Here is a 23,113-nt window from a genome sequence, read left to right as displayed (position 1 = left end):
GATTTGAAAGAAGGAGAGCAACCACTAGAAATCCTAGGTCAAACAAATTCCATAGGAAGGGTAAAACGTGAATCTTGTGTGAGGATTGACAGGTAAGTCAATTTCGTTACATCACAAGGATGGAAGTACAAAACAGAATGGAAAATTCTCATAGAAATCATAGATGAGGGTTATTGGTGTAGTGATTTTATGTAAGAAGCAAAATCACCATTCATTCATATGGAATGGATGGAAAGAAAAATGAATATTCCCAAGTATTTTTCAGCAAGAGATACACTTTATGAAACTAAATACTAACCCTTTTAGTCATAAAAATCATTTTAACTGCATTATACTAGATCCATTTAGTTTCTTAACCATGAGGTTCCTTAATGGTATCAAATGAGACGTCATGTGTTATTCAGCTTAGTTCCTCCACAGATTACAGTGTATGCATTATCAATGCATATTGATAAAAATTGAAGTACAGGTTTTAAATACTTTTAACGTAATTTTCTTATAGGGCCAGAGATACAGCTCACTGGCAAAGCACCTGCCTGGCAAAGTCCTGAGTTCAATTGCTGGTACCAAAAGAAGTTAGCAAGACCAAGATATTAAAAATAAAATAAAAAGATTAACAGATGGGGCTCTGTTTTTTTAAAAAGATAACTTTTATTAGTACGTGTTTGCAGTACATAATGATTACATTTTTGTGTGCAGTTGGCACATGTCCATGACACATTGGATTCCTTTTTTCATCGCCTTTCTTTGTTTTTCCTCTCTTATCCCTCCATTGTTTAATGTCCTTTCCATTTGACAAAGATCTATCTCCTACTTCCTATTATCTACCTTTCACTTCGCTTTTTGTTTATAATTTGTGCTCTTTTTATAAAAGAAACTATGTGATACTTAAGGTTGTCTATCTGATTTATTTCAGTTAACATTATGGTCTCAAGGTGCATCATTTTCCCACAAATGACTTGTTTCTTTCTTTATGGGAGAGTGGTATTCCATTATGTATAAATATCTGTATGTTCTTTACCCATTCGTCTGTTGATGAACGTATAGGCTGCTTCCAAGATTTGGCTGTTTTGAATTTTGCCACTATAAACATGAATGTGCACAAGGGAAATAGCTGGGTTAAATGAAATTTCTAATTTTAAATGTTGAAGAATCCTCATACTGCTTTGGCTAGTGATCGTATTAGTTTAAAAATACTTAAAATTGACAGTACTGTAGCCCTTGATTTACTAACTGCAGGCTCTTTTACTAATCTTTTTGTCTGATGTCTAGAATTAAAAAGGAAGGAATGAGGAAGAGATTTAAAAGTGGTGGTCTAAAGAGCAACTAAATGTATAAGTGTATTACTACTTCATTTTTATGAATAATATTTTATTGAATTATGATTGACATGTAACCATATGCAATTTATACAATTTGCTGAATTTGGAGATAAAGTATTTTTTCATGAAATTATCACTATAATAAAACCATAAACTAATCCATCATCACCATAAGTTTCTTTTTAAAATATTTTTAGTACCAGGGATCAAACTCATGACCTCACATTCGCCAAGCAGGCTAAATCCCCAGCCCTCCATAAGTTTTTTTCAGTGCTTTATTTATTTTCTTTCATATTGTTTTTCTTTATGGTAAGAGTACAGTAACATAAGATCTATGCTCATAAGTGAACTTTTAAGTGTGAAGTACAGTGTTTTAAGGTATAGATCCTATAATTTACCAAAACTCCATGATGTATTCATTTTGCACAGCTGAAACTTCATATCTTCCACTGATGATTCCTTATTTCCATCTTTCCTCACTTCCTGATAATAACTATTCTACTACCTGGTTCTAGTTTTTTGACTACTTTAGAATCTTCATAAAAGTGAGATCATGCAGTGCTTGTTCTTTTGTCCCTGGTTAATTTCATTTAGCAGAATGCTCCTAAATTTATTCTTATTATTGCAAATAGCAAATTTCGTTCTTTTGTAAAGGCAATTATATGCATTATATTATGACATATATAATAGTATATACTTTTTCTTTATCTATTCATCAATGATGAATGTTTAGTCTGATATGAGACTGCTGTATCAAATGGTAGTTGTGCTTGTAATTTTTTAAATTATTGTTTTCACAGTGACTACAAAATGTACATCTCACTGACAGATCACATCTTCACTAGTACTCTTTCTCTTTGAAATATTGCTTTTCTTTAAATATAGTGTCCTCCTGAAATATGAGGCCTGGCAAGCAGATGATTGTTTTCTGTGCTTACAAAGTCTTTGTTACATGCATTTGTTCCCAGTTCTAGAGCCCATAGCCTGTTTTTCCTCCAGGTTTCCTTTTGGGAGTTAAACTTCAACCCTGAAACTTAGCAAGCACCTAGATTCCAGAGAGCCACTTGCTGACAGCTATGCCCCTCAGGTCATTCTCCTGGACTTCTGGTTGTCTCTATGTGCTCTGCACATGTACTATCAGGGCACTACTTAATGCCACATTCTGTCCTCTAGTGTGAGTCCGCTCCAGTTTTGCGAGAGATTCTCCCCTCAGGACTTGCTGCTTCTCCTTTACAGGGAGATTTTGTTCTAGGTCTGACCTCAGCCTGCTAGTATAACTAAGCTTTATACCAGAAATTCCAAACACTTTATTGAATAGAACACTACAGTAATATATTTTCAATTACAAAAAAATGCACAAGCAAAATAGTGATTTTTTTCTGGCTTATTAGTCTAGCATAGCACTATGACTTATCTTTCTGCAGTATGATAAAGTTGGCCAACACTATCAGAAAATGTATATTTGAACCAAATTATTTTTTAAAACATGATAAAACATCTTAGCAGAATCAGAGGATTTCTGATAAAATACATTTTTTATGTGGTTGAGAGAGGGAGAACCCTCAGCACTGGATACACTCAGGTGAAACTTCATGTTGTTTATTTTTAACATTCCAGTGGTTATTAACTAACAGACTGTCAGTTCTGGAAGAGACTTCAGAGGTCAGCAATGATTTCCTCTTTGAATGGGATAAGGACAGCAATCTTATAACCTTTCAGAAATAAAACTGATTATCTAAACTAATTCCTTTTCCACATTGCCTTGTTATGCAATATATTTGAAAATCTACCACTTCGATTTCTGCTGCAGCAAACAGAAAAGTCTCTCTGCCTTAATATCCTGGCAGCCTTGTTCTTACCAAATACTTATTCTAAAAAGAGAACCTCATATTTTCTAACAAACTAATATTTTCATGGACCTGTCACTAAAATTGCTTCCACGACTTTGTCCTGACCAATGCTGATAACTTCCATGTCCCCATCATGGCTACACTATCTCCATGGCTGCATCCCTCTGGATATTTTTAATGTCTCTGTGGCATATCCATCACCTGATTGAACATGCTGTGTAAGGCTTGCATCTCTATTCAACAAAATTTATTACTGGGCTGCACACATGGAAGCGATTCAATGCATATCAAAAAGTAAAGAAATGAATAAAGAAGCAAAAGATGAATAAACAATAATTTATGTCCATACACAGTTGAACACAGACCTGAAACTAACAGCTAAAAACCAATGATGCCTTTGAAAAAATAACATGATTTTCACCTTTTCATTTTTTCTCTGGTATTAGTGCAGTAGCAGTGACACAAGCCAAATGAAAATTTGATGTTCTTTAAGACATTTTTCTCATTCTCTTAGGCCACATTTTATTTCTGTTCCTATTATTCTACTATTTTTCACTTTCTCCTCTAGAATTATTTAGGCCATAAATGAAAACTAAATATAAGTCTTTCTGTATAATTACAAAGTTATTCACTGTGTTTATTTACTTTTGGATTTAAATTCTATACCCTTTATAAATTCTCAGTATGCTTAGATATATTTAATGGGTATCCATATGTTCTTACTAATATTAGTTTCATACTATAAATAATTGACTTGCTTTACACCTTACTCTGTTACAATGGAGTGACAGATAGCTGAAACACGTGATAAACAAATACATTTCGGTGTGTGCCATACATAAATGTAGTGTGGAGTTGTGACAGTTTAATTCACACAGAATTTAAACTGTTTGAATGTCATTTACAGTGGACAACATTAGGCAGGCTGTGATAATCACTTAAAACAAAGCTCTAAGTAGTTGACATTTTAAGCAGTACTTTAACTTCCTTTAAGTAAAATGTATATTTAAGATTGGACATCTGAAATGTCACAATAAAAAAATTTCACCAAAAATAAATGACAATATATCATAGATATTATACATATACACTCTTACATAATTCTGCTTATAATATGTAGAGAGAACTCTGTCCTTCAGCTGTCTATCTTTTGATTTGGTTTGGTTTTTGAGACAAGGTCTCCCTAAATGTTCCTGGCTCAGCTTGAATGTGCAGTCTTTCGTCCCTGTTTCCCACCTGCTGGGATTTTTTGTGTGTATCACCACGGCAGTGCTGTCTACCTAGAATCTACGTTGTGAAACAAAATTGGAATTTTCTCAGACACAATGAGCTATTTTTCAATTTTAGTTTCTGGTACTCCTTAGGCCAGGGTAAAGTCTTATAGCCAAAGGGTTTCCCAGTTCTTCCTGATAGTCATTTCTTTCCATCATGTTAGTACCCTCAGTTTGTCATCTCAACCAGATACTCACTGTTACTAGCTAGCCAAACGCTATATCATCAAGATTCTGCCATTGCCTGAGGCTTCAACTCATACTGGCTTTGTTAGAACTTTGATACCAAGGTCATTTTTGGAACATTGATGCCATAGAGTCCAATTAGACCTCTTGAGGCATGCATAGAAATTCTTTCCCCAACAGAAGCCTTTGTTCTCATGCCTTGAGAAGCATTCCCAAAACTGCTTCCCTTGACTCATTCAGTTTCTTTCCTGTATTTTCTTTCTCTCAAAGTTCACCTCATCTTCTGAAACCTATTATACTTTGTCAATATTCTCCACTTCATATTATGACATAGACATTACCAAAAATGTAACTAACTCACTTAAGATAAATGTAGTTGGTACCAGTTTTTAGCACTAAGAATATAATTAAGAAGTAAGCCATTACCTTAAGAAATTGAGTTTTATGGTAGAAAACTTTACACAAACAAATAAATACAATACAATAACAACGTGCAAGGTAATACAGTAGTAAATGAGGCAATTTCTTAAGAGAAATCTTTACAAATAAAACAAAAATTCAACTGAATCTTAAAGAATAATTTGAAATTTAACAGTGGATAAACTACAAAGGACATTCCAAAAAGAAGAAACACCATGTTCATAGGCATGGATGTACATAGACCTTCATGGTCTTCTTCATAAGTTACCAAAGCAAACAGATTGAGATGGTTAGGAGATCAAACTAGCAGTTGGCTTGAGAGTAGCAGATATTTGAGAATATTGAATGAATTTTATGTAAACTCTATATTGTGCATAAGAAAAGGATAGATTTTAGAGATTTATGACCTGATATACATTTTAGAAAAAAGAAGCTCCTGGAATACTGCAAATGGTGATGTTTAGGATCAAGGAGACAAAGCCAACCATTAAAGAGAGACTGAATGAAGATCTGTCATCATATGGACTCAGGGAAGAGAGAAAAATTCAAGAGAAATATCACAAGCTGATTATGATCATGAGGAAAAATACTGTATGTCAGAGTATGGAAAGGAGAGGAAGAAGTACCTTGGTGTTTCATATTTCTGTCTGAGAACACAGCTAAGAAATTGCCACTACAAAGATAAATTAATTAGTGAAGAAGCAGGGAGACTGAGAGATAATGAATGATGTGCTCACCTTTGATGTGATGAGTTCCAGCAGTAAAGAAGGATTTCTAGAAATGCAGATCCTAATATTCAAGGGCTAAAATAAGTTTACTTGTAGGAATGGATGATGAAAAGACGTTATGTCTAGAATGCAATGTGGGAAGGCGATTAGTCCTATGAAGAGACTGAAAAGGACCTGGATAAGGACCCAAATGAGGGACACAACCTGGACTCAGTGGTGAACACTAAGTTGTAGGAAACAGAACATTTTAAGGAGTAGAAAAGAAAAACAGTGTTCAGTGAGGCATGAGCCATTAGTGCCACGGCATCTGTGGCTTAGACACATTTTCACTGGAACTTTGAAAACAGAAATCAATTAATGATTTTGCTGAATAGTTAAAACTAGTTATAGATGTTAAATGTTATTAAATGTTATGCAATAATTTGCTATTAATATATCTATGTATACCACTATGAATAATTTTAATGTTTTATTTTTGGAATTTTTTAAGGTTTACACTATTTTTAGATTTTGAGGACACTGACGACAGGTGGGCACATCTTAAGTATGCTTATTTGATAAAATCTTCACTGGCTTAATATTTCTTATTGAAACATTTGTTCAGATTTAAGAAAAAGAGACCAAAACTATTTTCTTATTATTTCTTGCAATTTTCTCCTCTGTGTTCTATTTCTATGTTAAGATTCCACATGACTGTAAATTAGTTATTATCTCAGTAATGATGAAATGCTCATTTGCTTTCATTTTACTCTGCTAAAACTTTACCATGTTTAATGAAAATTATCCCATTTTTATACTCATTAAATAAAAGAAATAACTATAAACTTCTGTTTCTGACTATTGATTAAAACAAATTTATATCCATAGTAAACAAGAAATGACAATTATATAATAAATGCTACTTAGTTGTCTATAGTAGGAAAAAAGCAACCATTTTAAGTTAAAATATGTTTTTAATTAGGATTTCAAAAAATATTGTATAAAAATAATTCCAGAAATCACTCACTTTAAACTGAAAGTGTTTCTTATGCTGAAAAGATGAAAATATTGATGATTGTGCCCATTTCAAGTCTGGCCCGGTCATAAGGTTCTTTTTCAACCATGTATAACAAATTACTAATTAATAACTAGAACTTGCATCTTCAGCAAGGTTTGCCTATTCCTGACATAATAGGTCAATTCAGGGTAAAACTTTTCACCCAGTGTTGGAAGCAGGTTTCCCCAGTATGTGTATTAATAAAGAGAGTTATTTCTTGAAATTACAAAACAGTGATCTTTGTGAAAGAAAAGTGATGTCTGTTGACTGAGTTGAATCTGTATCATTTTACTTAAGAGATTACTTGAGGAGTTATGAAGGAACTCTCTCATGAGCATTTCTTTTTACAACCCACTGAATGAGTAGAATCTCTGAATCAGCAAAGTCTCATGTCAACAATGCTTACTGAGCATGAAAAATAAATATAGTCCTATAAAAGCAGGAGGCAAGCACCCTCCCACACCGAGTAAAGATTAGAGTGTCAGCAGAAGAGTATATACACATAAAGTTAGCTAAAAGATTTTTAGTTCTAGAGGGACCCTTCCTTGATTTAAGTGTGCTCCTTCCAAATGTTCATGTATTGGAAATTTAACCCCAAAATTCATTATTTTAATGGTATTTGAGGATAGGGTCATTGGGAGGTAAATAGGATTCTATGGGTTCATGAGGGTAAGATCTCCGGGAAATATTAGTAGTTTTATAAAGGAAGAGAGATCTATGCTTGACTGTCTTTAGATTCTCTTTCTTAGAATCTAGTTGTCATGATATAAATGCCTGAATTGTGTGGCATGACAATATAAAAGAGACTAAGGCACTCTATTCAGCAGCCTTATTTGAGGTGCCAGAAAGGTGCTATCACCAGTTGCATCCATTTTCATGAACTGTCTTGGGTTTTCTTGCTCACCCTAAAGTCTTCTGACGACTACAGCCAGCTGACCTCTGATCTAGGGTAGCAGAAGATCCATGTAGCTGAGCCCAGTTAAGATGAAATCACAAGAGATGAGTGAAGTTGTTTTTAAGCCACCAAAATTCAGGGTAGTATGTTATACAGACATATATAAGTGAAATGTTATTATCTTAACATTTTGCTTATTAAATTATTTATGAAGATTTGCTTGCAGTAAATTCTTGTTTTTGTTTCTTTGTTTTATGAATCTCATTTGATCAGAAATATGGACTTTAGAGATCATTCCTTGTTAAAATAAAGACATTAGTAAATATAAGACTTTTGGCCACACATTCAGCTTCTTTAAATATTAATTCTATCCCCTATAAATAATACCTATTTCAAAGTTATAATAATTTAAGTAAAACAAGCTTTAAAAAATTAAAAACAATAATCTTAGCAATATCTGACCTGTCTTAGTCAATTAAAAAATGATTTCTCATTCTTTATTAAATCTATGTGGTCAAATTTCATTTTTTCCCTTTTTCTTTTTTCAATTTCAATTATACATTTTTTTTCTTATTTCAATTATACATATTACACATATCCCTGTCTTATTACTTCTCAACAGACTGAAAAACACAACTTCAGACAGACAAACTAATAAACAAATTAATTCTCTTTGAAGTTTTTGTGTGTTGTCAGGCCGTACATCCTACTCCTCTTTATTTTAAAATGTGACTCTTAAGACTCTCAGTTCATGTGAAGATGAATTCCACAAGAATAAGCCTAAGTTGTAGATCAGTACAGTACCAAGTGCTCATGAAGGGTAAGAATGATTGCACTTCCCTCCTCAACACTAACAGCAATTCATCAGTAGTTTCTCTCTCCACTCCACCCCCGTTCGCGGTCTCAGAACCAACTGAAAACTGTCTTGGTTATTTGATAACACAAAAATTGCTACTGCCTGAGTCTCCTAAGTATGTGTTGCTCCTCTGATCTCTGCAGTTTTTACCTCAAAAAACATTCTGCCATTTTATATGGCATTTCAAACTTCCATGTAATTACCCATTTCATTTAGGGAACATTCTAAATACAGTTCATTTATGCTAATCTCATTTCTTTGAAATCTGGAAATGTAAGTTGCAGAAATTGAATGTGGTGCCTAGTAAGGTATTATTTTGTGATATGTACTTTGTCATGTTATAATGCATCAACTCCATATTGTTATTTGTCTAGTCCAACTGAAAGCTTATTGAGAGTGAATTCTATCACTTACCAATTGTGTGAGAACAAGTTTCTTAACCTGTTAAACCAGAGAACTTAATTAAGTGAAATAAACATGTAAAATGTGTGACTGAACACATAATTATGTTTGATATTATAGCAGAAGATGCCTCTCCCTCCACCACCCAGTGCACATTAATTTCTTATCTGCTCAGGGAATAGTTCCTGTTCCATTTCTAGTGGCTCCTGTCTCAGAAGTGGCAGGTCACTGTGATGCATAACTGCTCACCATGATGCACATTGTGTAAACCAATCTCGAATTTAAGCCATTTTGCCTCTGTACTTTCTGCTTGCTTATTTCATATAAGCCCTACACCCCTGGAGATTAGGGCCTGATATTTTAGGAAGGATCCTGATCAGTCAGTGTCTGTGGACGTAAAATAAATCTGCCTCTAAATGTTGGGTGTCATTTCAGTGTTTCTGTTTGTCATTACATAAAAGCTCAATGATTTATTTTTTAAGTGTACCACTATGATATTCAAAAATATGGCTAATGTGATGTCCATAAAACTCCTCTTAGACAATGGATTGAAAGACATAGCCTTTGTCAAATGTGGTAGCACACAGCTGTGATCCCAGCACTCAAGGGACTGCTTCAAATCCAGCCTGGGCTGGATAATGAGTTGAAGGCTACCCTGAACTATATAGCAAGAAGCAGTCTGAAAAAATAAAAAAAGACAGGCTTTTTACTGAGCTCTTGATGTGCTTGTGAGTAAATTGGCAAGTACTGTTGCAGAGGGTTGCTGATGTTTATGAAAATTAGGCAACTGGGACCTAGAAGAGACACATTACACTGTCAATATCCAAGCCTTGTTTTAGAGATTGTTTCTTTCAGGAAAATCCTGATAAGATCAAATGCCCTGTGAAGTTGTAAGCTTTGGCTATTCAAAACTTCGTTCTGATTGTTTTAGTTTACAACACAGGAAATGAAGTCACATGTGTGAAATGATGTTTGGCTTTTGGATATAGATCTAAAATAAGAATCCTGAACAAATGAGGACATAGGAATATATTTTACAGTGGTAAAGAGGAGGAAAATAGAGCTGATATGAAAAGAATAGACGGAAAGACAGACTAGGTGATCTAATTAACTTTTTTTATAACACAAAATAGTCTCAGGTTTGAAGGGAATCTAACAATCATATAGTTCAACATAGTATTAAAAAGAAAGTCAAGGACACTTTGCATGGCAGAGTGAGCTGCCAATGGCTTGGCTATTTTTTCAGGATCCCCTGTATTAGCCTCTTCACATTTGTTCTTGCTTTACTTTCTAACTTAAGTGGTACAGTGTAAGAAAAATAAAACCAGACTGTTGCTTTCTTGGTGAGAACACCCAAACACCATGCGATCTTTTGTGGCTCAGTTTTATGTGTTCTGTAGAAGCAGAGCCATCACCACAAAGTAAAACATGTTGGCTACCACCTGGGTTTGATCTTTCTGAGACATAAATTAAGCCAGTGAATATTAAGTCTCAACAAAAGTAAGTCTGTGGTCTTTATCTCATCTCAGTTACTAATATTATATTCCTAGTTACAAATATTTAAATTTTAAGAGCCAAAAGCACAATGTGAGTACTATAATAGATGACGAATAATCAAGGAAATTATAATGTATGTTATGGCTTGTAACTAGATGTGCCCCTAAAGTCTCATGTACTCATAGGTGGGGCTTTTTGGAGCTGGCAGGATCTAGGGCATATAATACTTGGATTAAGGGTCTGTGGCACTAAATTAGTTCACTGGTTGGAATTAGCATAGTTCTGGATGACATCACCCCAGGGGCTGGTAGCCTAATGCAGTAAAAAGGAAAGACAGGTTGACTGCTTGCTGATGCTGCTCCTTGCTGCTCACTGCCTCCTGCTTGCTTTACCTGGTGCTTTTCCTCTGTGATACTCCTCTGTCAAGCCACCTTGCCTTGGAGCCAGTCCACCATGGTCTGAAATCACCATAAATTGTAAGCTGAAATAAACCTTTCCTCCTTTAACCTGGGTACTGGGCATTTGTCTCAGCAACAAGAAAAACAACTAAGGTTATGTAAAAATAATTCAAGCCCTAAAATATTATCAGGGTTATATTCATTACACAAATCTTAGTTGAACAAGAAGTAACAAAACACTAAACAAAGTATCTACAATGCTCCAAGGAAATTTAGAGAAAGGTGTTTTAAGGTTTTTATTTTGGTGGTAGTGATTGGGTGTTTATAGGCAAAATAATTATATAGTAAAGTAAGTAAGCATAATCTGAGAAAAGGATAGTCAAAATTTGATAATTAAGTTAAAACACATGAGTTTTGACATACATTACAGACGTTTATCTGTGATCTTACCTTTAAGCTAAAGGAGGTAATATTCAAACCATCTAGGGTTTATAGAGTTAGTGTTACGGGCTGTGAGTTAATACAGTTTATTTGATATGTACATCAAAGTTCAGTTTGTTTTATAAATTATTGTTACTATTTTAGCTTCTCAGGATACGTGTAACAGACCATCGAAAGAGCCTTTCTGGCTCACTGAAGTAGAAGACTTCTAAAAAGAAAGAATGGCAAGCAAATTACTTTTCTGTGTGAGTGGAAGGACTCTAACCATTTTTGGAAAAACTAATACTGTTATTATTTTACTCATGTTTTCCAGTTAACTTGCTGGGGAAATATGTAGGGTAGAAAAACTCAACAAATAAAGACAGATGGAAGGCAGTTTTTATTTCTAGAATACACCCTATTTTCATACAGGAATTATTTTCAGGCATAGGAATTAACCTACCCAAGAAAGTGAAAAGTATCTACAATAAAAGCTACAGTAATCTGAAAGTGGAGAGCAAAGAGTTCATCAGAAAATGGAAATATATCTCTCATTCTTGGATAGGCAGAACTAATATAAGTCAAAATGAGCACATTCCCAAAACTGCTTTAATGAAGTCTCGATCAAAACACTAATAGCATTCTTCACAGAAATAGAGGGGGAAAAAATCCAAAAACTCATATGGAACTAAAAGAGACCTAGTATGAAAAGCAATTCTGCACAGTAAGAGTAAGGCAGGAGAAATCACAATTCTAGACTTCAAGTTAAACTACAAGGCCATATTGTTAAAAACAGCATGGTATTGGGGAGGCAGGGACAGAGATGTGGATTAGTTGTACACAACTAACAGAGAATACAGACATCACTCCAAAAACATTCAACTAAATGACCATTAGCATAGGACCCAAAAACTTACACTGGAGGAAAAGTAGCCTCCAATGATTCAGGGAAATTTGCTATCCATGTGCAGAAGAATGAATCTATACCCATATCCCATATTTCTTACCATGTGTTAAAAGAAAATCAGTTGAAGATCTAAATATTAAAGCAGAAGCTAAAACACATAAAACTCTTAAAGAGGTATAGACAAGGATTTTGTGAACAGAACCCTAACTGCACAAGAGAAGATGTCATGAATCAATAAATAGAATCATATCAGATTATCAAAGGAGACAACCTAAAGAACCTAAAGAATGAGGAAAAAATTTTGTTAGCTCTTCCTGAGATAAAAAATATAGGAAAAACTAAAAACTCAAAAGCAAAAACTTAGATAAACTTAGATAAACTCCAGATAAAAAAAACCTAATAAGAAAACAGGCAATTGAAATGAACAGACACTTTTCAGAAGAAGAAATGCAAATTGGCAAAAACATATATGAAAAGTTCAACATCTCTGGCTACTGGAGAAATGCAAATTAAAACATGAAGATTCCACCTTACTCCAGAAAGTATGACACTCATATAAAGAAATCAGGTGACAAAAAATACTGGAGAGGCATGGGTAAAAGGAAGTATTCTTCATTGTTTATGGGACTGTAAAATGATTCAGTTCAGTTGGTGTTTAAGTTGACGACCAGTTACCAATCCACTACATACATGATGGAGTACTACATTGCTATAAAGAAGGATAAATTTGACTCATTTTCAGGAAAAGAGATGCACTTTAAGATCATACTGTTAAGTGGAGTAAATCAGACACACAAACATAAATATTACATAGTTTATTTTATATCAGAAACCAAAATATAAATAAAGTCAAAATAATATGATAAATAATAAATAATATGAATAAAATGAAGAGAGGGATGATTAAAAGTGCCAGCCAGAAGGGAAGGGAAGGGAAGGGAAGGGAAGGGAAGGGAAGGGAAGGGAAGGGAAGGGAAGGGAAGGGAAGGGAAGGGAGGACAAAAAGAATTAAGATATATTATGCACCTGTATCAACTCCATACAATGAATATAGTCATTAAATCCTGCAATGTGCACTAACAAAAACAGAAAAAATACAAAAAGACATTGTTGCCAGGAACATCTGGCATTGTGAATGATTGAACAATGATTTATCAACCTGTTTCCTCAAGAGAATGACAGGAAATGCTGGGGCATTTGCTTTTGAATCTAAAGAAGACACTATAAACACCTTAGAATGTGGTAGAACCAATGATACACACTTTGAAAAATAAAATAAGTAAGGTTCTTAATTTCTCATACACTGTCAGGAAGAACTGTCATTCAGAATACTGGTAAAATAATAAGTGAATGTGGCAGATTACCTGAAATACCAGGGAATCTGTTAATTTACAGTCACAGGAAATAATCAGGAAACAGACTCAGCTTGCAGTCAAAATATCTCTAAGGGAGCTTGGCTATGAAAACATGTCTTAAACATTAATATCACAATCATATTAAGGAAAATAATTTCCTGTATCTTTATTAAGAAATCATTGTTTAGATAAAAAAACAAAATTTTTTCCTAATTAAGTATACTTTGAGATAAGGACTTGAATAAACATATTACTTGTTGTTTCAAAACAGTAGTAAAACAAAGTACAGTGTTTATAACTAAGCTAATCACAATGGAAATTAGCCCCAATTATGATTTAAAGTAGATATTACTACTGTAGTTTATTTCATGAAGAGAATAATTTAGTACTATTTGGTGTGAATAGTTGGTCCTATTTTGTTCTTTATGGCCAAATATATTTTTAAAACCTAATAAATACTCAGGCAATTTTTAGAGCTTATGATGCATTAATATATATTCTTAACTTTTTTTATTTTCAAGAGAAAAAAAACAATATATTCTTTTTATTTTATTTTAAAGAGATAAAAAACATAAAAATCAAGGAGCAAAAAACTTTAAAAACCACAGCTAAGGCCCAGCAACTTTCAGGTAGCATGAAGCCACTGCGTGAGAGCTGAAGCTTGCCACTGTGATCCCTACTGAGCTGTGCAGGATCTGCCTGGAATCTGGGAGGCCCCCACCTAGTGTCTTGGAACAACTGTGGAACCACTGGGTCATCATTCTGGTTCTGGATGGGTCACACCCAGCAACTTCTAGGTGGCAGGGAGCTACCACATGTGAGCTGAAGCCTGCCACAGTGATCCCTACCTAGCTGTTCAGCCACAGGATGCTGCCTGGAACCTGGCAGGCCCCACCCAGCATCCTGGAACACTACAGGACCTTTAGGTCCTCACTTAGGTCTTGGTTGGGCCCCACCAAGCATCCTCCAGGTAGTCAGGAGCTACTGTGTGTGATCTGATGCCTGCTACAACAATCTCTACCTAGCTGTGCAGTGGCAGGTCTTTGCTTGGAACCTGGTAGAGCCACACCAAGACCCCAAAAATCCAGGGAGCTTTATTGTGCCACATGACAGGCTGAAACCCTACACAGTATACTTCACATACCATTCAGCCTTACTACATCACTCAGAACCTGGTAGGATCCTGCCCAATAACCTCAACCTAGGGTGCTTCAGTGAGCCATGTGGGGAGTGCTTAAGGTCCACCTGGTGTGCACTCTCATCCCCATCTGGGGAGCCTCTAAGTGCCACTAAGGAAGTGGGGAATACAGGAAAATGACAAAACTAAAGAGCAAAATGTAACCTCAAATCTCTAGCCCATCCCAAACAAGCCTAGGAGACGTGGACATAGAAGAAAATATTAACCATGCACCTGAAACTTCTGAAATGATAGCAGCTGAAATAAAGAAGCAACTCCATGAAGCTATAAAGGAACTCAGATCAGAAATAATATCCAAAGTAAAAGGAGGAAAGACAAACATAATTAAAGAAATGCTGAATACATCTAAAGAAGACTTAGTTAAAATACATCGAGGAGCACTGCAAAAAGATGGACACTGCATGAACAACATAAGAAAACAATAGAATACATAAAACAGATTCAAGGAGACATAGAGGAAAACAAAAATTCCATCAAAAGCTGGGAAAACCACACAAATGAATATGAACATAGACTTTTGGACCTAGAAGACAATCTTGTAGCTAGTGAACAAGAAACAGAAGATCTGTTAAAAATAACAAGGAATCAGGAAATGACAGTTCAACAGTTTCAAGATGATGCAAAGAGGGGCTGGGGATTTAGCTCAGCGGCATAAGCACCTGCCTTGCAAGCAGGAAGTCGTGAGTTCGATCCCCGGTACCGATAAAAAGGAAAAAGACAAAAAAAAAAAAAAAAAAAAAGATGATTCAAAGAAAAATAATATAAGATTTATATGTTTAAATGAAAAAGAAGGTGACAACACAAATGATATCGAAAGACTATTTACAGAAATAATAGCAGAGAATGTCCCAAACATGGGAAAGGAAACTGCTATTCAGATAAGTGAAGCATATAGAACTCCACTTAGCCATAATCAAAGTAAATCTACACCCAGACATATAATAATCAACATCCTACAAATTAAACATAAGAAGATAATATTAGTAGCTGTTAGAGAAAAGAAACAGATCTCCTATAAGGAAAAGCCCATCAGAATCACAGCAGAATTCTCAACACAAACAAGTCAAAAAGAGCACGGAGTGAAGCATTTCAAAACCTAAAGGAAGACTACTTCTATCCCAGATTGATATATCCTGCAAATCTGTCCTTCAAAATTGATGGAGAAATAAAATACTTCCATGACAAGAAACAACTGAAGAACTTCAGGACCACCAAACCAACACTGCAAGGAATACTGAAAAATATTATAAACGGACATAAAACTAACTACAACTTCAACAACATAAACAGAAAAAAGCCACTAAGCAAGGCAGATAATTAGACAGAAGGGAAAGGAAAAGAACCAACAGGAGAAAACATGATAAAAAATGTTCCAATATATATGTTATAACTATTAATATAAATGGCCTCAATTCCCCCATTAAAAGAAACAGACTGGCAGAATGAATCAAGAAATAACATTCAATCATATGCTGTATGCAAGAAACCCATCTATCCCAAAAGGAAATTCACAGACTGAAAGTCAAAGTTTGCAAAACAATACTCCATGCAACAGGAATCCCCCCAAAAGAATGAGTAGCTATTCTGTTTGAAGACAATGTAAACTTCAAACCAAGAATGATCAAAAGAGATAAAGAATGTCACCAATATTAGTTAGAGGAAAACTTCTAGAGGAACTGATAACAATCTGAAATATGTATGCACCAAATACAGGAGTGCCAAGCTATATAAAACAAATATTAATAAAAATTAAAAATCAAATAAGCAATAACCCAATTATAATTGGAGACTTTAACACCCCATTGGCACAAAGAGACAGATCAATGATGCAGAAAATCAGCAAAGAAATAACACAACTTAATCAAATGTGTGAAGAAATGGACCTATTAGATGTGTACAATGTTCCATCCAACAATATCAGAATATACATTCTTCTTGGCTTGACATGGGACATTCTCTAAAATAGAACATTTATTAGCCCACAGAATATGGTTAAGTAAATGCAAAAGAATCAAAATTATCCCATGCATATTATTTGATCATAGTGCCATGAAACTAGAAATTAATGACAAACTAGAAAAATTCCATAAACACATATAAATTAAAATAAGACACTTCTGAACTATCAATGGGTCATAGAGGATATTAAAGAAGAAATTAAATAATATCTACAAGCAAACAAAAATGCAACTTACCAGAACCTGTGGGATCCAATGAAAGCAGTCCTCAGAGGGAAATTTATTGAGGTGAATTCCTACATCAGGAAAACAGAACAAATCCAAAAAACAACTTGATGCTACACCTCAAGCAGATAGAAGAAGAAGAAGAAGAAGTCAAGCTCAAAGCCAAAAGTAAGGAGGAAATTATAAAGGTGAAAAAATTAATGCAATAGAAACTAAGAAAACAACAAAGAATTAAGAAATCAAAATATTTGTTCTTAGAAAGAATTGATAAAACTGAAAAACCCCTAGCCAACCTTATTTCAAAAAAGAAAGTAAAAACTCACATTCACGCAATAAGGAGAGAAAAGGGCAAAATCACTACAGATTCTGTGGAAATACAGAATATCATCAAGGCCTACTTCAAAAAACTTTATTCTCATAGGTTTGACAGATTCCTACAAGTGTATGAATTATCAAAGCAGAATCAAGAAGATATATAAACTACTGAATAGCCCAATTTCAGTTAATGAAATAAAAAATGTAATTAGAACCTTACAAACAAAGAAAAGCCCAGGTCCTGATGGATTCACTGCTGAACTCTACAAGAAATTGAAGACTTAATGCAAACACTCTTCTTAAACTCTTCAATGAAATTGAAAGGGAAGCAATTCTCCCTAACTCATTCCTGGAAGCAACTATTATCCTAATAGCAAAACCAGAGAAAGAACCAACCAAACAGGAGAGTTACAAGGCAGTCTCCTTAATGAGCATAGATGCAAAAATCCTCAATAAAATACTGGCAAACAGAATGCAGTAAGGCATCAAGAAGATTATACACCATGACCAAGTGGGATTCATTCCAGGAATGCAGAGATGGTTCAACGTATGCAAATCAATAAGTGTAATACATAATATCATTAGAGCAAAGGATAAAAATCACATGATCATCTCAATAAATGCAGAAAAAGCTTTTGATAAAGTCCAACACTCATTCAAGATAAAAACCCTACAGAAAATTGGAATAGATAGTTTTTACTTCAATATGATAAAGGACATCTACTACAAATCAACAGCTAACATCATATTAAATGGTCACATACTGAAAGCTTTTACTCTAAAATCAGAAACAAGACAAGTATGTCCACTATCGCCACACCTACTCAGTATAGTACTGGAGAGAAGTAAAAGCAAAAAGACAGGGAAGGAAGAAATTAAATTATCACTATTTGCAGATGACACGATACTCTATGTAGAAGACCCCAAAAACTCCATTAGAAGTGTACTAGAGTTAATAAACAAATTCAATAATGTAGCTGGCTACCAAGTCAATACACAAAAATCAATAGCATTCCTGTATACAAACAACAAACTCAATGAGAGGGAAATAATAGAAATCTCACACTTCACATAGCATCCAAAAAAATGAAATACTTAGGAATCAATCTAACAAAGGAAGTAAAATATTTATTCAGTAAAAATAACAGTACTCTGAAAAAAGACATTGAAGAGGATCTCAGAAAATGGAAAGCCATTCCTTGTTCATGGATAAGAAGAACATTGTGAAAATGGTCATGCTCCCAAAATTGTTATACAGATTTAATGCAATTCAAATTAAAACACCATTAGCACACCTAACAGATATAGCGAAATCAGTCTTCAAATTCATCTAGAACTAGAAGAGATCTAGAACAGCAAAGGCAATTCTGGGCAATAAAGGCAAGGCAGGAGGCATCACAATCCCTGACTTGAAGTTATACTATAAAGCTACTGTGATAAATTCAGCATGGTACTGGGATAAACACAGATCTGAATATCAATGAAATAGATTTGAAGAGACAGCCACAATGACAAACACACTCGGCCACCTCATCTTTGGCAAAGGGGTCAAACATATTCACTGCAAGAAAGATAGCCTCTTTAAAAAGTGCTGCTGGTAAAACTGGCTTTCCATAAGCCAAAACCCACAACTAGACCCATGCCTATCACCATGTACTAAACTAAAGTCCAAATGGATCAAAGATCTAACTATTAAAACAGAAACACTAAATTCGTTGGAAGACAAAGTAGGTAGAAATCTTGAAGACATAGGGGTAGGTAGAGAATTCAAGAACAAGAATTGAACTGTACACAAAATATTTCACAAAATCAACAACTGAGATTGCATCCTATTAAAAGGTTTTTGCATGTTGAAAGAAATCTCTAGCATAGTCAAAAGAAAACCTATAAGTTGGGAAAAAAATCTTAGTGAATGGCCCCTCAGACAAAGGACTTCTGTCCAGAACATATAAAGAATTTTAAAAAATCAAATCCCCAAAATTCAAAGACCCCAATTCAAAAATGGGCATCTGAGATAAATATACAGTTCTCAGATGAAGAAATATAAATGGCAAATAAATACATGAAACAATGTTCAGGATCAATGGTCATTCAAGAAATGCAAATTAAAACAGCATTGAGGTTCCATCTCACTCCAGAAAGAATGGCCAGGATAAAGAAAACTACCAACAACAAATGCTGGACAGGCTGCAGCTAAAAAGGAACTCTCCTGCACTGTTGGTGGGAGTGTAGACTAGTGCAACCACTATGGAGGTCAGTCTGGAGATTCCTCAAAAAGCTGGGGTTGGAGGTCCCATTTGACCCAGCTATTCCACTTCTAGGTATATTCCCAGAAGAGCTGAAAACATCATACCACAGTGATATATGTGCATCCATGTTTATAGCAGCACAATTTATAATAGCCAGATCTTGGAAACGAAGTGTCCTTCAACTGAGGAATGGATAAAAAAGTTTTGGTCTTTTATACAATGGAATATTACTCAGCTATAAAGAAAGACCACATTGATGGTAAATGGATGCGACTTGAGACCATACTCGTAAGTGAAGTAAATCAAACTCACATGTGTAAATACCATATTATCTCCCTAGTTTAAGAAACGGTAAGAGTATCTAAGATACAAAATCTTCAATAAATATTGTGAAAGTGTAAGAAACTTCTCAAGGAGGAAAAAATAACTCAAAAAGGGAAAAAGAGAAAAGATGAAAGAGAAATGTAGTAAGTTATAAATTTGCATATATACAATTAAGATTACAATATGACTGTACAGTAATTCTATTAGTTCTTGAAACAAAACAGATAATATCCATAGGATTAGATCAATTTTGCATGACTATGTCTGGTAATTCAAATAAGACTTAAACATAACTATGCAAAACAAAAACTGTTATGTTCCTACGACCTTGTTTTGAAAACCTACATTGTTATCACTTTGGGCTCTTAAATATAGTTACTTATTTGTTGTTTTGTTTCTTCCTCTAATACAGAAAGGATAGATATACATGTATATGCTTATAAATGCTGAGAACTTCACCTAAAGGGTTTACAAGAATTGATTTTAATATGTGTAATAGTATGAACAACTACACTGAAGAAAAGGAGGCACCATGGTAGCCACTGATGATTTCCTGTCATTTTTATTCAAAAGCCAATAATGCTTTTGTTCTTTGTTTTGATTGGTTTTAGTGTGTTTTCAATAATTTGATTCCACTATGTATGAAGATATGGACAGCTATTTTGAAGAAAACAAGAGACATTATGATAGCCATTATTGATTTCCTAGTGTCTGTTCTTGAAAGCCCTTAAGGCTCTCATCTTGTGTTTTGGTTGCTTTTATACTATTTTGATGTGTATTAACTTACTGTGTGTGAAGGGTAACTATTCTGAAGAAAACAATAGACATTATGCTAGCCACTGTTGATTTCCTGCTGTCTTTTTCTGAAATCCTGTGTTATTTGCATTGTTTTACTCCACTCTGCTTTGTTTTGTTTTATTCTCTTTAATATTAAAAAAACCATAAGAACAAACCACAACTAAAGCAAAATGGCAACAACAAAAATAGCTATATAGATTTTCAAAACAAAATGATAGGACTTTAACAATGTTTGTGATACTGCATATTGTTATCTTTAAAATAGTTGCTCAGGTTACCAGATTCAAGAATAAAATGAAACAGTAAACTGAACTGGATTTCAAAAACAAGCAGAAGGAAATCCCTCATAGTTGCCACAATGCACACTGCCATCCTCCAAGTAGATGCCCAGACCACCACCAGCTCCAGGTCTGCAAAGCCAATCAAACAATACAAGCACCAGGCTATTTACTTTCATCTCAGTATCTGTCATTTCACTCTGAGTCCTCTGAATCAGCCAGTTGCTTACAAAGCAGGAGGGGATGCTCTTCTGGTTTCCCAGCCTGCATACCAGCTCATTCATGGGAAGGTGTGGTTTGTCATCTTGCTCAGATTCTTCCTGATCCACCTAACAATATTCTTAACATTTTATCTTCACATTAATCTTGTGAGGACACAGAATCACAAACAAAACATTTTCATTTCAAGAACTCAACTCAAACTACTTCAAGAAAAATGGGAAAATAACTGGCTCTAGAAATTCTGTGGATGTGCCCAGCATGGTGGTACACACCTATAATTCCAGTTCTCTGGAGGCTGAGGCAGGAGAATCCTCAGTTTCACAGGCCTGGACTACACAGCAAGACTCCATTGAGAGAGATGGAGAGAGAGAAAATAAAGGGAAGACAGAGGGAGAAAGGGAGAGGATAGAGAAGTAGGAAAGAAGAGAGAGAGAGAGAGAGAGAGAGAGAGAGAGAGAGAGAGAGAGAGAGAGAGAGAATGAGAATCCATGGGAGTCAGTTGCTGCAGATATGAATGCATGAACCATTCCTGAATTTCTGAGATTAATCCTACTTGATCGTTTAATAATCTTCTGCATGATTTGCTGCATTCTTTGGTAGTATTTTATTGAGGTGTTTTTGCATCTGTGTTCATTAAGGAGACTAGCCTGTAGTTCTCTTTATTAGTTGGATCCTTCTCTGGTTTTGATATTAGGGAAATGCTTGCTTCCAGAAATAAATTTGGGAGTAAACCTTCCTAATTTCATTAGAGTTTGAGAATTAATGGTATTGGGTCTTCTCTAAATTTCTTATATTTCTTATTTCTTTCTCATTTCAGCAATGAGTCCATCACAGCCTGGGCTTTTATTTGTTGATAGCTTTTTAGATCCATCCTCAATTTTATTGACTGGTATTGGATTATTTACAATCTTTACATCTACTTGACTCAGCTTTGGTAATTCACATATGTCTAGGAATCTGTCATTTCTTCTGCATTTTCCATCTTACTGAAATACAAGTTCTCAAAGTGATATAGATAGTCCACTGGATTTTTGCAGGATCTGTTGTGATTTCACCCTTTTCATTCCTAATTACATGTATTTGAGAATTCATTTTTCCTTTTTGATAAGTTTAGCTAATGACTTATCAGTTTTATTTTTTTCAAAGAACCAAATCTCCGGTTCATTGATTCTTTGTATTTTCTTAGCCTCAATTTCATTAGTTTCTACTCTGATCTTTATAATTTCCTCCCTTATATGATCTTTGAGTTTCACTCTCTTCTTTTTCTGGAAACTTGAGATACAACATGAGGTTGTTTATTTGAGCTCACTCTGTTTTTCTCATAAGAGTATTCACCCCTGTAAATTGCCTTCTGGGATTCCTTTTATTGTGTCCCAAAGTTCTGCAAGTTTAGCATTGCCATTTAATTGTATAAACTGCCTAATTTTTAAAAATTTCCTCTGTGACTTATTGGATGTTCAGGAGGATGTTTTTTAACTTCCATGTGTTTTGGGAATTTCTGTGCTTCCTTTAGTCTTTGATTTCCAATTTTATTGCACTATGGTCTGATAATATACATAGAAAATTTCATTTCCTTTGCATTTACTTAAACATGTTCTATTAGCTAGTACTGTTCCATTTTGGAGAATGTCTCATGTTCAGTTGAGAAGAATGTATTTTCTTATGCTGTGGGGGAGAACATTGTAGACATCTACTAAGTCTAATTGTATAAAAGTTTGTTTCAGTTCTAATATTTCATTATTGAATTTTTCTCTACTTGATCTATCCATTTGTGACAGTATTCAGTTTCTCCCATTACAATTATATTCATTCTTATTTGAGTTTTCAAGTCTGTTAATATTTGTTTTATGTAATTTACTACACTCGTATTTGGTACATACATATTTATGGTTGTTATTTCTTCCTCGTAGGTTTTTTTGTGATACAGGAATGTAGTGAGCTTTTTTTCTCCCTTAATCAGTCTTTGATTAAAATCTATTTTTCCTGTACACAGAATAGCTTCT

This window comes from Cavia porcellus, unplaced genomic scaffold (genome assembly GCF_034190915.1).
Source record: "Cavia porcellus strain 051 isolate PalLab524CR breed Dunkin Hartley unplaced genomic scaffold, mCavPor4.1 scaffold_9, whole genome shotgun sequence".
Classification (NCBI taxonomy): domain Eukaryota; kingdom Metazoa; phylum Chordata; class Mammalia; order Rodentia; family Caviidae; genus Cavia; species Cavia porcellus.
This window is presented reverse-complemented; position numbering follows the sequence as displayed.